This window comes from Pseudorca crassidens, chromosome 16, assembly GCF_039906515.1.
Source record: "Pseudorca crassidens isolate mPseCra1 chromosome 16, mPseCra1.hap1, whole genome shotgun sequence".
Taxonomy (NCBI): Eukaryota; Metazoa; Chordata; class Mammalia; order Artiodactyla; family Delphinidae; genus Pseudorca; species Pseudorca crassidens.
Genome location: NC_090311.1, coordinates 16,344,060 through 16,358,908, shown reverse-complemented (window position 1 = coordinate 16,358,908; position 14,849 = coordinate 16,344,060). Strand labels below are relative to the sequence as shown.

General features: G+C 45.8%; 1 long non-coding RNA gene across 4 annotated transcripts in view; it reads right to left on the bottom strand.

Moving 5' to 3' along the window:
* Positions 1-6,571, bottom strand: part of LOC137208751 (uncharacterized) — a 108,304-nt gene extending 101,733 nt beyond the window's left edge. For all 4 annotated transcript variants that reach the window (XR_010935738.1, XR_010935739.1, XR_010935737.1 and 1 more), the window contains exons 1-2: positions 6,418-6,571; positions 5,985-6,051 (exon numbers count right to left, since the gene is read on the bottom strand). This is a non-coding gene — a long non-coding RNA (uncharacterized lncRNA). The remainder of the gene's footprint in view (positions 1-5,984; positions 6,052-6,417) is intronic.
* Positions 6,572-14,849: the final 8,278 nt, after the last annotated feature.

Genomic DNA, 14,849 nt, shown 5'->3' with positions numbered 1-14,849 from the left:
GCAGAAGCAAACACAAATCTTCTTTGACAAAATGCATCCCTAGCCTAGGGAAAACGTCTTACAAATAACTTCCCAAGGAAAATGAGCAGGTCGTGATAAAAAATAACCAAGCACACAAGAAAACAAGGTCAAAAATTGCCCGCCACACTCATACTCCGTTCTTTGAGAAATCGCCTTGCCCACAGACCCTGCTGCCTAGGAACCTATGTTTTGAACCGGTTGACACTGACCCCTGACCTTCACCTCAGCTGACAACAAAAGTGGGCATCAGTCCCAAGGACAGTCTTCTGGTTGGCTCGTGACCTATGACCTGGTACATACAGATGACCCGGCTAATTGGTTTTCTCTCTGTCTTTCTCCCTCCCTCCCTCCCTCTCAAAAATTTGAATAAATTAGGATAGCATTGGTCAGTTAGTCTTGGAAGCTAAAACCAAAAGGTCATGATGGAAAAGAGGTTGAGAAGCTCATGATGGGCCAGGTACAATCCAGAGTTGTGGGAGAAAAAACTGGGTCATCAGAGGAACCAAAGAGGACCATTGAGAGCAGACTTGATAGAAGCAAACACACCAAGTTAGCTGCTCATTGAAATGGTGAAACATACAGTGAAGACTCATTAACTCATTGAACAAAAATGCAAGAGACACTTCCTAGTGTTTTGTGCACTCTAGGCTGGTTTGGGAGGACATAACAGTGAATGAGATGAACACCTTTCTTGTTGCCTAGCAGGAGTTTAGAGCTAAAAACAAAACGAAGCACCCCACACACACACATTTCCAGTGAGTGGTATGAAAATGAAGAAACCCACTATTGACATGTCTCACATGAACCTAGAGTCATCTCCCATCTCCATTCTTTGCGATGCCCAGTGCTCAGACAGCCCTGTTCTTGGAGCTCCCTGAAACTGAACAATAGGAATCCTTATCTGAGCTCACCTGAGCAAGTCTCTGATTTGTGTATCAAGAATCCAACCAAAATAGTCTTCTCTCCTATTCCTTAGCTCAGAAAGAAGTCAATAATTATTGAGTTTGGGATCATTTGCAGCAGTGCAAATTAACTACAGTCAAAAGCTCCCTCCTTGGAATCTTGGGTAAGGGGACTTTACTGAGATGGAAAGGGAAGATGTTTTAGTTCCATCTGCTTGCTGCAGCAACTTCAGCCCCGATACAAGGTTCTAATACTGTAGCATCCCATCCATTCAGTACTCAGGTTACTACAAGTCCAAAGCGATCTTGTGGACTCTGGTCTTCCTAGAATATGCATTAGAAAGATAAGGATTTTCAGTGGGTTGTATGCCAGGTGCTCAAAGAGGGGGAAGATGAGTTGAGATCAAAGAAGAGCTCCCAAGTAGGACACACCCAGTGACTACAGAGAGCAGTAGCATCTCGGGATTCGAGGGTGGAGGAGGCTGATGTCACTGTCCCCTTTGGGGCTAAGGCAGAGGCTGTGGTGGGTGTCTGTTATTTCTACCCACATGGCTCCTCTTCCCTTTCTTCTGGAGACAAAAACTGGGGGAAAGGAATTGCCTCTTCTCAGCTACATGACCTAATCACTTTCAACCCCCGCTCCTTCCCATCCTTTTTGTGTGATTATCATGTCCTTTAACTTTGCTTTCTGTCACTTGCTACCAAAGAGTCAGGAAGGTTCTACTTGGTTCTGTCTCTGGCTTCAGGAACACACCACAGAGGAAACCGAGCAGCCCTGTAAGTGGAGGGGCCCATGGAGTTAATGGAGATTGCCTTCCTTATGGAGAGATTCTTCCCCAGACGCCTATGCCCTAGGTGTGCGTGTAGGGCCCCTGCCGGCTCTCCGGGCTGCGTGTTGACGTAAGAGATTAGGTTGCACTGGAACACTCTACTGAAGAGCTATTTTGATTGAAAGAACAAACTAAAAATTAATAATAATAATTATAGCTCATTTCCTTCCCTGAGTTATGTCTTTTTACGAAGGTGACCTGAAAACAAGAATCTCCCCTTCGTGTGCAAATGGAAATGAGCTTTGAAGAGAGAGCACACACTATGGGTCACAGCTTCTGGTGTTTCCCTGTTCGCTGCCTTTATTGCTCTCAGAAGAACAGAGTGCTTACATGTTTCTTTCTCTTTATCAGTGGTTTTCTTTCAAAAAAAAAAAAAAAAAAAGAAGTCACTTCGTTTTCTTTACCTATTTTTAAAGAGATCAGTAAATTTCTAAACCAGCTTGCAACTTGGCTGACCACAGTGCTTTCACTCTTGCCAGTCTGGCCCAGCCTCACATTGGCTCCCAGGCATCTTTCTTCCTCTGGCCACACTGGGCATTTCCACATGGACAGAACGTGAAGGGCTAGGCCCACAGAAACATTCTGCCACACTATCTTGCAAAATCTCTCGGTGACCCACATGGAGTGAAAGGTCCAACCTTCTTTCCGGCCTGGATGAAAGAGCCTGGTGTTCAGGACCGTGACCCATCGTGCCCTGGGCAGCCCCTCCAGTGACTGGTAAAGGCCTCCTACTGGAAGAACAGCGGGAGCGGCCAGGGGAAACTAGCCTCCTGGGTAATCACAGCCCGTGTCCCTCACCTGCTGCCGGAAGTCCAAGAGGGAGCCTTTTCCAACTCTGGCCACCAGGCCACATGGGGCCTGCAAAATCATTCCAAAGCTCCATGAAAGAACACAGAACAGCCTTTGTCATGTAAAATTAGCCCGGGCAAAGCCCCAGAGAACATACCATTGGATGCCATCCTGCTCTCCCTGCACAAGAGCATGTGACAGATAAAAATGGTTCCAACTCCTGCATTGGTCATCAGCATTTTCCCAGTTTTCACTATCCATCTCCTACTTTTACTCTTCTTGCTGCCCTGGATTCCTTGATCACTGAATTTCCTCCCAGAGGCTGCCCAGGAGAGGGAAGTCTCCTGGTCGCCATGGTGTGCAGAGAGAAGCCGAGGAATGAACCCAGTGGCCTCCTGTTTGCCAAGGTTCCACTGAAACCACATCTATGCTCCGGATTAGCAAACTAACTTGGTTCCCCTTCCAGGCTCGGCTCTCTCCATCAAATGTCTACTTTGCCAAAGATCACCCTTCAGCCTGATAACACAGAATAAGGCCACTGTCTGGTTGTCCCTGAGGCCTTTCATTCAAAGCCAAGTGTGCTGACATTCTGCCTAATACCTCCCCCAAGGAAGGCTGCAGCTTTCTCTCCATGCTTCTGCAAAACACGGAGCTTGCTCATAGCAAACGGTTCTGACCCGTGGGAGACCGCTAGAGTCAGGACATTTCTGCAGGCTTCTCATCAATTACTTATCTTCCAGGCTGGACACTCCCTGTAGAGCAAAGCTGGAAGTCAAACTATGCTCAGAGAATATCCTGGCAGAGAAAACACCAGGTTTCATTGCTAAGCGAAAAATCTATGATCTCCCCACCAACTTCTCCAACGAGTGGGCCTCACCAGCCACAGCAAGGATTAATTTGAACATGGCCATTTCTTGGCATCTCAGGATGAATTTTCCAGGACACAAAGGCATGAGATGTTGCATCATCTTGGTCATTTTTATGACCGGTGGGGAGGTAGAAGAGAAGAAGATAATTAGATGCACCAAGCTGTGGAACAGATGGAACAGTAAAATGCTCACTGTCAGGTCCTGGATCAAAGAGACTGGCTCTTACATATGCAAGAAATTCAGTCTCCCTTAAAGTAAGAAATGAGGACAGAGCCTCCAGCAACTGGTCTACAAGTGAGTCTTTCACAGGCTTCAGGAAGCCTGCGGTGTTTCCCATCACCACCCAACACTCCAGTGTCACCGGCTTCAGGAAGCATGCGGTGTTTCCCACCACCACCCAACACTCCAGTGTCACCGGCTTCAGGAAGCATGCGGTGTTTCCCACCACCACCCAACACTCCAGTGTCACCGGCTTCAGGAAGCATGCGGTGTTTCCCATCACCACCCAACACTCCAGTGTCACCGGCTTCAGGAAGCATGCGGTGTTTCCCATCACCACCCAACACTCCAGTGTCACCGGCTTCAGGAAGCATGCGGTGTTTCCCATCACCACCCAACACTCAAGTGTCACCTAAGAATCTGAGTTACAAACTAGGGGGAGATATTGGAAATAAATCAAAATATGCACATGAGTTGTGGTACGATGAAGGGATTCCTGGGTATTTGTGTCCTTCTACTTTCCTAACTTCCTGTATACCATAAAAAAAAAAAAGACACCCCCCCCCTTTTTCTTTAGCATATCAGCCACCCAAACACCTAGTTAAAAATGTCGGCACTCATTCCTGAGGCCTTTCTTTTCTTCCCCTTAAACATCTCAGTCCATGCATCCTCTCTTCTCTATCTCCACCTTCTGGTCCTTAGTGCAGACACTTGGGGCCGTTTCAGTCCTCTTCTGAGCACTGACATCCTCCCCTACATGGCTTCCCCGTTGCTGGTGTCACTCATCATCCAGTCCCTCCTCCAACGGCAGCCAGAGTAACTTTCTAAAATAGGAGCCCTGTCCCGGCACATTCCTGCCCGACTTCTTCAATAGCTCTACATTGCCTCCAGGAGACAATTTAAATTCCTTTCCAGAACCCGCAGGGCTCTTGAGAACCAAACCTGCCAAGCTCTTCCCCTCTCCTTCCTCAGCAGCTCTCCCCACAGCCACTGCAGCTTGTAGGCCCCCAAGGCACTCATTCCAGCCATTCCCTTTGCCCGAAATGCCCCCACCTCCCAGCCTCCCAGGCTCCCAGCCCCTGTGAAGCTCAAGCATCCCACACCTCCCCACCCAAGGGAACGCTGCTGGCCGTGCGCTTGGTCTCGACACCGACCCTGTCCACATCACAGCACTGTACACGGGGCTCTGGAGCTGGGCGCCCCGCATTTGTCTCTCTCACTAGACTATGGGCTGCAGGAGGGCAGGGACCTGGGTTCATTCATTTCTGGATCCTCAGCACGTGGCTCCTGCAGTGCCCGGCACAGGGGGATGTTCAGTAAATGTTGTTGATTTCAGAAGACGAATAAATCAAGCAATTAAAATGTGACTTTCTGCCATAATTGTCATATTATTTAGACCTGTATCATCTACTTCAGCACAATGAAAAATAAAATTAAAAGAAACGGGATCATCTAAAATCCTCAAGGAAAGCCAAATCACATGCAGTGCCTGTTGGTTCCCAGATTCTAGGCTTTTTCTCTCTCTCACTGCTCACCCTCCCAGGCCCCCTCCCGCGTTCCAATAAGTGTTTTTGTAAGGAACATACATAGAGGTACCTAGAGGAATTTTGCTGTTTAAGTGTAGCTGTGCTCAGGACCTCCGTGGCGAAAGATGATGGGTGTCAACACTGTATTATAGGAGGATTCCTGTTTTGAAAAGGAGTCTTCTTCTCATAGAGTATCCATTGCAATTACAGAAGCCCTAACCCAATCTCCTCTTCAGGCAATTATAGATCATTAACTACTTGACAGAGGATAAGGGAAAAACTAAGCCAAAGTGGTAGAAGCCATTGCCCAATGAAGATTCGCTAGCAATGGAGGTAAAACATCCCTGAAATTACAACATGAGTCAGGAAACGGAGTTTGCGTACACACCGCCGAAGAGTCCGGAGTCTGGGTTCTAGCTCTACCAACCATTCGCTGTTGACCTGGGGCAAGTCGCCCAAGCTTTGAGAACCTCACTTCCTTTGGCGTAAAATGAGGAGGGATCAGAGTAGGTGTCCTACGAGAGACTGTGCAACCGTTTCAGAGAATGAAAGTCTGGCACAGTATAAAGGTCAGAACCGGGCCACGGAGGGAGAAGACTGGGCTCAGTCCTGGCACTGCCACGTCTGACTCTATGTCCTTGAGTGTCCTCGGGCAGACTCCTTAAGCTCTTTGAGCTTCAATTTTCCCGTCTGAAAAATGGGGCGTATAAATGGAACTTGCAGAGCTCTTGGGAGGAATAGAAAGTAGCCAATGTGTAGGAGAGGGTAGCTCTGATCATTACTGGGGTTTGAGGCCACAGGGCATAGTAATTTGGAACGCAGACCCACCTGGTTCAAATCCCAGTTCTGCTGTGTCACCTTGAGCAAGCTCCTTTCTCTGAGCCTCTGTTTCTTCCTGTGACAAATGGAGATAACAGTTGTACGTACGTCAAAGGGCTGCTGGGAGGATTTTTTAAAAATCAATGCACATAAATAAATGTAGGGGAAGCGCTCAGGAACTGGCAGACGACATCTTCGCCCGTCTCAGGGTCTAACTGAGGCGCCTGCCCAGTTAGGCGCCTCCTTCCCAGCCCCCTCCTTCCCAGCCCCCTCCTCCTGAGGTCAGAAGCGTCCTTCCTTCCCATCCTTCCAGGGAGAAGAGGGGAGAGGAAAACAAGATCACAGGTGACAGAGTAAGGGCCCAAGGTGACCTTGGAGGCACAGAGAAAGCTGGCCTGAGACTCATCTGCCCTCAGCCCACCGCCGGTTCACCCCACCTCACCTCCCTTGGTTTCCGAAGCTTTAAAGTAGCCTGAACCGGTGTGACCGCATCTCAGCGGCCCTCGGAGAGGACCCACAGGGTGTTTTCAAGCCAGCCCTGAGCTCCTTACGAGCCAGGCTCCAGCTAGGAGTTATTCTCACGCACAAGGGCTCCACCAGGCTGGCAGCGGAAGTGCGTTCTGGTGCTTTCCTGCCAGGGCCCCCTGCTACGGGAGCTCCGAGCATGCGGAGGGGTCGGGCCAATCAGCTCCTTCAATAAAAAGGGCCTGTGGAACCCTGCCAGCTGCAGAGGGAGGGCTGCCGGGGTCGGCGGAAGGATGGCAGGCTCTATGGAGACCAAGGATCACAATAATGGGGAAAAGTCTGCACTGGGAGTCAGGTAGTCGGTGGTCTTGTTTCAGCTCCGCCCCTCACTCCAGGTGTGTGACCTTGAATAAGTTGCCTCCCCTGAGCCTTTAATTGGCGTCTGATCTTTCGGATCTCTCAAATTGGCTCTGTTCTCCACCTCACAGTGGCTTCATTCTCAGACCTTACATGATGTCAGGATGGCTTCCAGTAGCTACTAACCTTCTTCTTCTGATGCTCACACCTAGCAGGAAACACAGAGAGCTTCTCTTCCCCCTTGTTGGCCAAACCAAAGTGCTGACTTTGTTGCTAGAGGTGCTCTGCACCCACCTGAGGGGGTCACGGTGAACCAGTCCCCATTCAGGATCCCTTCAGGCTGCGTCCCTGTGCTGCAAAGCCTGCAGAGTGGAAATCTGCATCCTCAGCCCCGCTCAGCTAGGGTTCTGCATGCAAATTAGGTGCCATTCATCACATGTCCTAGTGTGAGATTGGGAAGGCAGCAGTGAGACGGGTCCCATTCTCCTGCTGCTTCAGCTGTGGCTCCTGGCCAAGGTTCCGGGCAGAGTCTCCAGCTCCATGGGTGTCCAGAAGCTTCTGAAGCCTGGATTGCAGCAACTGGGTATATTCTTGAATGGGATGGCAGCGTGGAGGGTGGTGTTCCTCTCCTTCCACCTTAATGCCTGGTGGGCAAAAAGCATCTTTCCTGGAGACCCAGCCAGAGTTTTTTCATGAACACCTGTTTCCCGCCAGTAAATATATTTCTGTTTCAAAACCACTGAGTCATTCCTGCTCCCTGTGTCTGACTCCTGACCAAGGCCCCATCCCTGAACCAGTCACTGGGCCAGAGGGGAAGGAACGTGCTGATTGCCCGGGCCTTGGGCACATGCCCACCCACAGAGTCTGGGTTAGTCATCTTTGCCAAAAGATACAGACAAAAAGAATAATTTCCTGAAATTACTATTACTTTAGTGTTGCTAAATTACTCTACTAACAATTAAATTACAATTATCGAGGGAAAGGGGGGATGGCGATTGGGCAACCAAAAAACACAAATGTCCACTACACACCCCGACTCAGATGTCAGGGTAAGGAGCCCTGGAAGACGTAAACGGAAGAGTGGAAGATGTCAAGATTCTGTCCGGGCCGAAACTGTGGTGCAGAAGGCACTGACAGTGCCACACAAAGATTCCCTCCATCCTCCTTCCTGTTTCCTGTATCCATCCCCTGGCCCCGTGTGCTCGGCTTCTGGCCTGCAGCAGAAGACTACCCTGGGTGCTTCCACTCGCAGAGTGCTGGGCTACCTGGGAGCTCACCTTGGGCAGGTTAGCTCTTGACCAATGACTGACCAGTGCAGGGGGATGAAAGGCCAGCTCTCCTGCCTCAGGTGTGGACTAACTCTGAGGTATAATTGCCACTGCAGGGTTCCCATGTGGGATCCAGCTGAGTCTGGGACTTGACCCCAGAGCATACCTCTCCCCCACTCCTTGGCTTCTCCCCCTCCTTGACCTGCTCCCCCAGTACCTGGGAAGACTTTTAATAAATCATTTGCACACAAATCCTCATCTCCGGGTCTGCTTCTGAGAATCCTGGAGATACTGAAATGGCCAGAAACGTCCACAGCCAATGAGAATCCCGGCCTCTGCTCTGACTCACTCGAACGTGACATTGTCAATATCCAGGTGAGTCCCACCTCTGAGCTAGGATTCTGGATGCAAACTGGTTTCCTCCTTTTTAAAAGGTGATCATTACACGGGGAACGTTTATAATTCCTTCTTTGTCCTTACACTCAGATTAAAGTCATGTAAACCTAAGAGAGCATCAATTAATCTTGATTTTATTTTCACTGCTCTTTGATTAGAAAATATTGGGTTGGACAAAAAGTTCATCCAGTTAAGGAGTATGTCGTTCAATAAAGTTCTTTGTGAAAATGAAAGATGTGTCTTTTATTTTTACTTAAGACTGCACCAACTTTTTGGCCAAACCAATCCTAACAGTCACCAGAGGTGTCCACTTAAACCACAAGTTCCTAAATAAATATTTGAGGAAAGAACCCTTTCCTTTCATTAAATTAAAAAAAAAAAAAAGACCACTCTGGTGGAGAGAGGCACCCTGAGGCACAGGAACATCTGGGCAGCTCTGGTGCCCACAGTGTCTCCTGGGCAAGGGCAGGTGGACGACGCACAGCAGAGAGGTGAGCCGCGGGGAGTAGACGGCAGGATGGATGGGAGGTCTCCTTTCCACTCTGCTGCTGCCGGACGAGCTGAGCCATCGCGGGACTATAGGACCTCTCTGAATCCACTTCCTCATCTATTGAAATGATTGCCTCATGGGTCCTGTCCAGCTCCAAAGTTCTCCATCTCTCCTGGGAAGAACGTCCACATTCCTACAGAGCACTGAATTTTAATACTGAATTTTATTTTTTCACAGAAACCAGAGGGGAGTAGAAGCAACTTATTTTATTAAGTGTCCTTTTACTTATCTGAGAAGTAAGCAAAGTCATTGCACTACAAGCAGATTCATAAAGACTCAAGGTTGGGCTTCCCTGGTGGCGCAGTGGTTGAGAGTCCACCTGCCGATGCGGGGGACGCGGGTTCGTGGCCCGGTCCGGGAGGATCCCACATGCCACAGAGTGGCTGGGCCCATGAGCCACAGCCGCTGGGCCTGTGCATCCGGAGCCTGTGCTCTGCAACGGGAGAGGCCACAGCAGTGAGAGGCCCAAGTACCATAAAAAAAAAAAAAAAAAAAAAAGACTAAAGGTTAACCTCACAGCTTACAAGGACAATTCCTGACCCCAGCCAAGATGAACATTGGGAATATCCTTCTTAAGCAGCAGTTCAAGTGTCCAAATCAGTAACGTCTTTGTCTTGGACCCATGAGACCCACAGGCTTGCTACGTCCCACTGGGAGGGACCATTATTTGGGAGATGGCTATATTGTAAGAAAACCTCTGTCTGCCAAATTGGAGAGTTGGGTAATTGCAATTCCAGGATTTCACGTAGGTGGTTTCTTCAAAGGCCTTCATTTATTTGCTGCTTGATGTAAAAGAAACCTCATTTATGTAGTTTCTTTTTCTCCCAGGGAGGTTAAGAGCTCGGTAAAGCTAATGGACTACATATATCACTGGCTTTAATATAGTCCCAGGCAACTTAATGCTAAAGCATTGTGATGATTTGATATCATAAAAAGCATCCATTTTTATTGAGAATGGGAAATCAACTAATCAGGTGTCCATTCAGAAAATAACGTAGCTGTTAGAAGGCATGGTTGGGAAAGGGAGGGAGTGAGGAAAAAAGCAAGGAAGTGGATGAAACAACAAAAGGGAAGAAGGAAGGAAGGGAAGGAGGGAGGGAGGTAGAAGGAAAGAAAGGCAGAAAACCAAATGTATATATGCTGTTGAATTTTAACCCCAGCTGACTAGCCAGCTGTGTCCAATAGAAATATGATGGCAGAGACTATCTTCATTGATCACCAATATAACCCTAAGACTTAACATTGTCTGGCATGAGGTGACTGTTCTATAAATATAAATTCAAGTCATATTCACTGAATAGCTACCATATTGCATTAAGCATTACTTGAAACATTGAAGAAATGTAAATATTTTTTGAGTAAATGAAGGAGCGAATTGAGGAATGAGGTCATATCCAACATGCCCTTCTGATCTACTTATAATATATAATGGAGTGTTACAATTTAGGACTTAGCATTTTCAGTATGCTGGGACAAAACCAGTCTCACTAAAATATTTATTTTAAATCAACTAAACAGCCTGCCTCTTGCCTAGAAATTTTTGATTTTTTTTTTTTCCTCATGGCTCTTTATAACTAGACCTTAGGACCACTCTCTCTTACTGAGCATAGAGATGCTTATATAACAGCAGATGGACTCCTTGTTGACACATTCCATCATCCCTTCAGAATGTCCACTAATCTGTAGGAGAGAAAGAGACAGCCACACACATACACAAAATCGCAAGAAATGCTTATGTTCAAAATAATATCATTCAGAAAAATAAAAGAAAAAGAAATATAATGTGAGCCACATGTGTAATTTGAAAGTATCTAGTAAGTGTGTTTAAAAAGCAAAAAAAAAGAAGTTGAAACTACTTTAAAAAAATCTTTTTTTTTTTTTTTTTGCGGTACGCAGGCCCCTCACTGTTGTGGCTTCTCCCGTTGCGGAGCACAGGCTCCGGACGCGCAGGCTCAGTGGCCATGGCTCACGGGCCTAGCCACTCCGCAGCATGTGGGATCTTCCCGGACTGGGGCACGAACCTGTATCCCCTGGCATTGGCAGGCGGACTCTCAACCACTGCGCCACCAGGGAAGCCCTTTTTTAATCTTTTATATTGGAGTATAGTTGATTAACAATGTTGTGTTAGTTTCAGGTGTACAGCAAAGTGATACAGTTATACATATGCATGTATCTATTCTTTTTCAAATTCTTTTCCCATTTAAGTTATTACAGAATATTGAGCAGAGTTCCCTGTGCTACACAGTAGGTCCTTTCTGGTTATCTATTTTAAATCTAGCAGTGTGTACAAACTACTTTTTAAAAAGTTTTTATTTTATTTAACTTAATATAACCAGACCTCATCTAATATATTTGAAATGAAAAGATCATTTCAACACGTGATCAATATAAAAATTATGAAGACATACTGCATTCTTTTTTTCCCCCTGACTTTTCTAAATCATCACAGTTCAGGGTGTTTTTTGGCACTTGGAGCGCATCTCAGCTTGAGCTGGCCACATTTCAAGCACTCGAGGGTCATGTGTGTCCACTATATTGGACATCGCGGGTCTGGTCCCTGCCTATGCCACTCAACTGAAACTTTTCTCTGACTGGACACCAGTGACCTCCTAAGGCAAATGGCCTCTTCTCACACACAAGCCTCCTCCGAATTCTCTTTGAAGTCTCTGCTATGTGAGGCACGTTTGATGACCCACTCCCTGAAATTTTCTCCTCCCTTGAGTTACAAAACCTGACATTCTCAGTTCCTCCCTGTCTCTTCAACAGTGTCCTCATGGTGCTCTTGCTGCCCTCCAAGCATCAGTTGTCTTCCTCTCTATATATATTTGAACAGCTCCAAAACCCAGGCTCCCAGGCTGGACCTGGCTCCTGCATTCAGGACACATATTCCCAGCTACTTGAAGGACTTCTCCATCCACCTAGCATCCCTCAGCACCTAAGACCAAATGTTCTAGACCAGCCCTATCTTCTCCTCCGACCCATGCTAGTTTTCTTCCCTGACATCCCAGTTTTTGTTCATGTTTGAATCACCACTGAACAAATATTTAACGAGCACTTACTCTGTGCCAGCTGCGGGGATACAGCAGTGGACAAGCCAGACGAAAATCTCTGTTCTCATGGAGCTGACACTCTAGTGAGGATAGATGGACACTCAAACATAATCAATAAGGAAAATACATAGTATGTCAGAAAGTAATACTCACTACAGAGAAGAACATAGCAAGATAAGGGGAATGCAGAGTGTAGGAGAGGGGTACTTAGGTGGGCCCACAAAGAAGGTGATACTGGGACAAAGGCTTCAAGGAAGAGAGAGAGTGAACCATGCACATACCCGGGGAGGAGCTTCCAAGACAACGGAGAAGTCCTCATGGCTGAGTGTGTCCAGCATTTGACATTTAGAGAAACCACAATGGCCAGAGCAGAGTGAGCAAGGGGGCAGATCAGAAGAAAATGAGATCAGGAGGAGATGAGAGTCTAGAATGGCAGGCCGCCCAGGCCATCGTGAGGGCTTTGGTCACCCGGGCTTGGAAGGTAGGGCTGGTCTCTCGCCTCTGTGCCTCTCCATTCATCCCGTCTCCAGCGCTGACCCTCTTGAAGCCTCTTGATTCATCCCCACTCTCCCTTTTATCCAATCACCCCCCACCTTACCATCAGTAGGTTACTCTGCCTAAAGTACAGCTGTGGTAGTGTCCTCCTCCACCACCTGTCCCCAGCACCTTTGAAATAAGGTTTAAAGCCTCAGATGAATCATTTAGGGCCCCCTCCAACATCAGCCGTTCCCTGCTCACCCACACACGGCTACCCCTTGCTCCAGCCAGATTGGATTCCTTGCAATTCCCTTTGCATGCCTTATGAACTCCTTAGCCTCTGTCACTCCATCTGAAATATATTGAGCTGCTACTCAGTTCAATGAATAAACACAGTATCTTCCATGAAGATCTCCTTTACACAGACTCATCCCCAACTGGTAGTTTCTTCTTTGAACTCTCATACCATTTCGCATTTGTCTTTATTAACACGTCTGCCGCATTTGGACATGCGTTATAGTTATCCTTGGCTTATTTCTTCTCCTAAATTTGCCTGGGGAACTTGTCTTTTTGGTCTGTGCAGACTTCTAATTCCTAGGGCTATGCCTCCCACAGATGGGGTACGAGGTATTTGTTGAACATCCTAGTGGATGGATGAATGAATGAATCATAGTAATATAATTAGTTGCTGTGTTATATTGTTGGGTGAGGACAGTGGAATTAGACATTTTGTTTCTTTCCTAATCTCCAAAATCTGTAATATCTATTTTATTATTAAAGTAAAATATTTATATAATTTTTTTAAATCACTATAGTTCATGCTGGGTCATCAATGATCAAGCAAGCAATTTAACTTCTCTGAGCCCGTTTCCTCAGCTATAAGGAGGGGACAGGATTCTTACTTCATAGAGTTGTAGTGAGAATTCATTTTCATATGAGATGGTGTGTGTTAAGATATCGGGTATCTAGCCTGGCACACAGTAGGTGCTCAATAAAAGAAAGGACAATGATGATGGTGATGATGATAATAATGATGATGGTGATGGTGGTAGTAGTGGTAACAGTAATGGCAAAAATTATGACTTTCAACCAGCTAAAAATTAAGTGCTAAAAAGAGAAGGTTCTGCCCAGGTGGTTGAGGGACCACAGCTCTCAATGTCAGGCAATTGAGTTTTCCCTTCGTCAGATGCTATTTACAAAAGCAAAGGTCATCTGATATATTCATAGAAGGTTCCAGGCACATCAATTATTCATTCCCACATTTGAGACTTTGAAACAGATAAATTTCATACTGGGACTACAAATGATTAAAAAGAGAAAAATCCAGTTAGTGTGGCTATTAAGTGTGATGAATTGTGTAAAAATGGTTTATTGGATGCATGCATAGTTTTTTTTTAAGGAGGAAAACTTTCCTATAATAATTTTGTAGCTTTCATTTTTATATTATAAAATAATTCATGTTTATTATAGAAAATTTGCAGAAAAAAGCAATGACACTAAAATCATTCATAATTCCACTATTTAGGGTCAACAGCTGTGTACACTTTGAGGCCTATTTCTCTGATCTGTTTTATTTTTCCCTTTCTAGTAGTTTGGGAGGGAAAACAGTGCATCCTCTCTTTACTATGCTACTGGTTCACATTAATTTGAATTCATTTTTCTCTATCAATGGCAAGAATTAAATAGTACCTATTACCTTTCTCTCATGGAAGACATGGTATTTGGTACATTATTACTTAATTGCTACTTTTTTCAACCATTCCCAGCTTTGGTTCATTTAATATGGAATTTGGGGCTTAAATTATTATTACTAATAATATATACCTTCTATTTCAATAATTATTGATACTTACATTAAGTTTTATGACCACATCAGCAATAATTACTTAGACTGATTTGTATTTAACTGGTCACATAGTTTAACACCCATGCACTTACACTGTCTTCCCCATTTTAAAGTATTTGTTTCACTTAATCTGCCAGTTTGGTATTCTTCTCTGGGTAATTCCCTCAGGCAGAGCATGTAAGCAGTTGACTTTCTGAGTCTAGAATATCTGATAATATTTTTGTGAACATTAACTTGGCTTGTAGAATTATTGATTCATAAACATTTCCCCTAAAAATTATGTAGATGTTGTTCAGTTACTTCTTTTGTTTCATGTAAGGGAAGAGAAATCTAAAAGCACACTGACACATACTCATTTGTAGTAACTTTCCTTGAAGCTTACATGTTTTGCTTGTTTTGTTGTTTTCTTTACCCTTGAAATTCAAGAAAATTAATTACTGCAGATCTATTGGTCTATGTAATAAA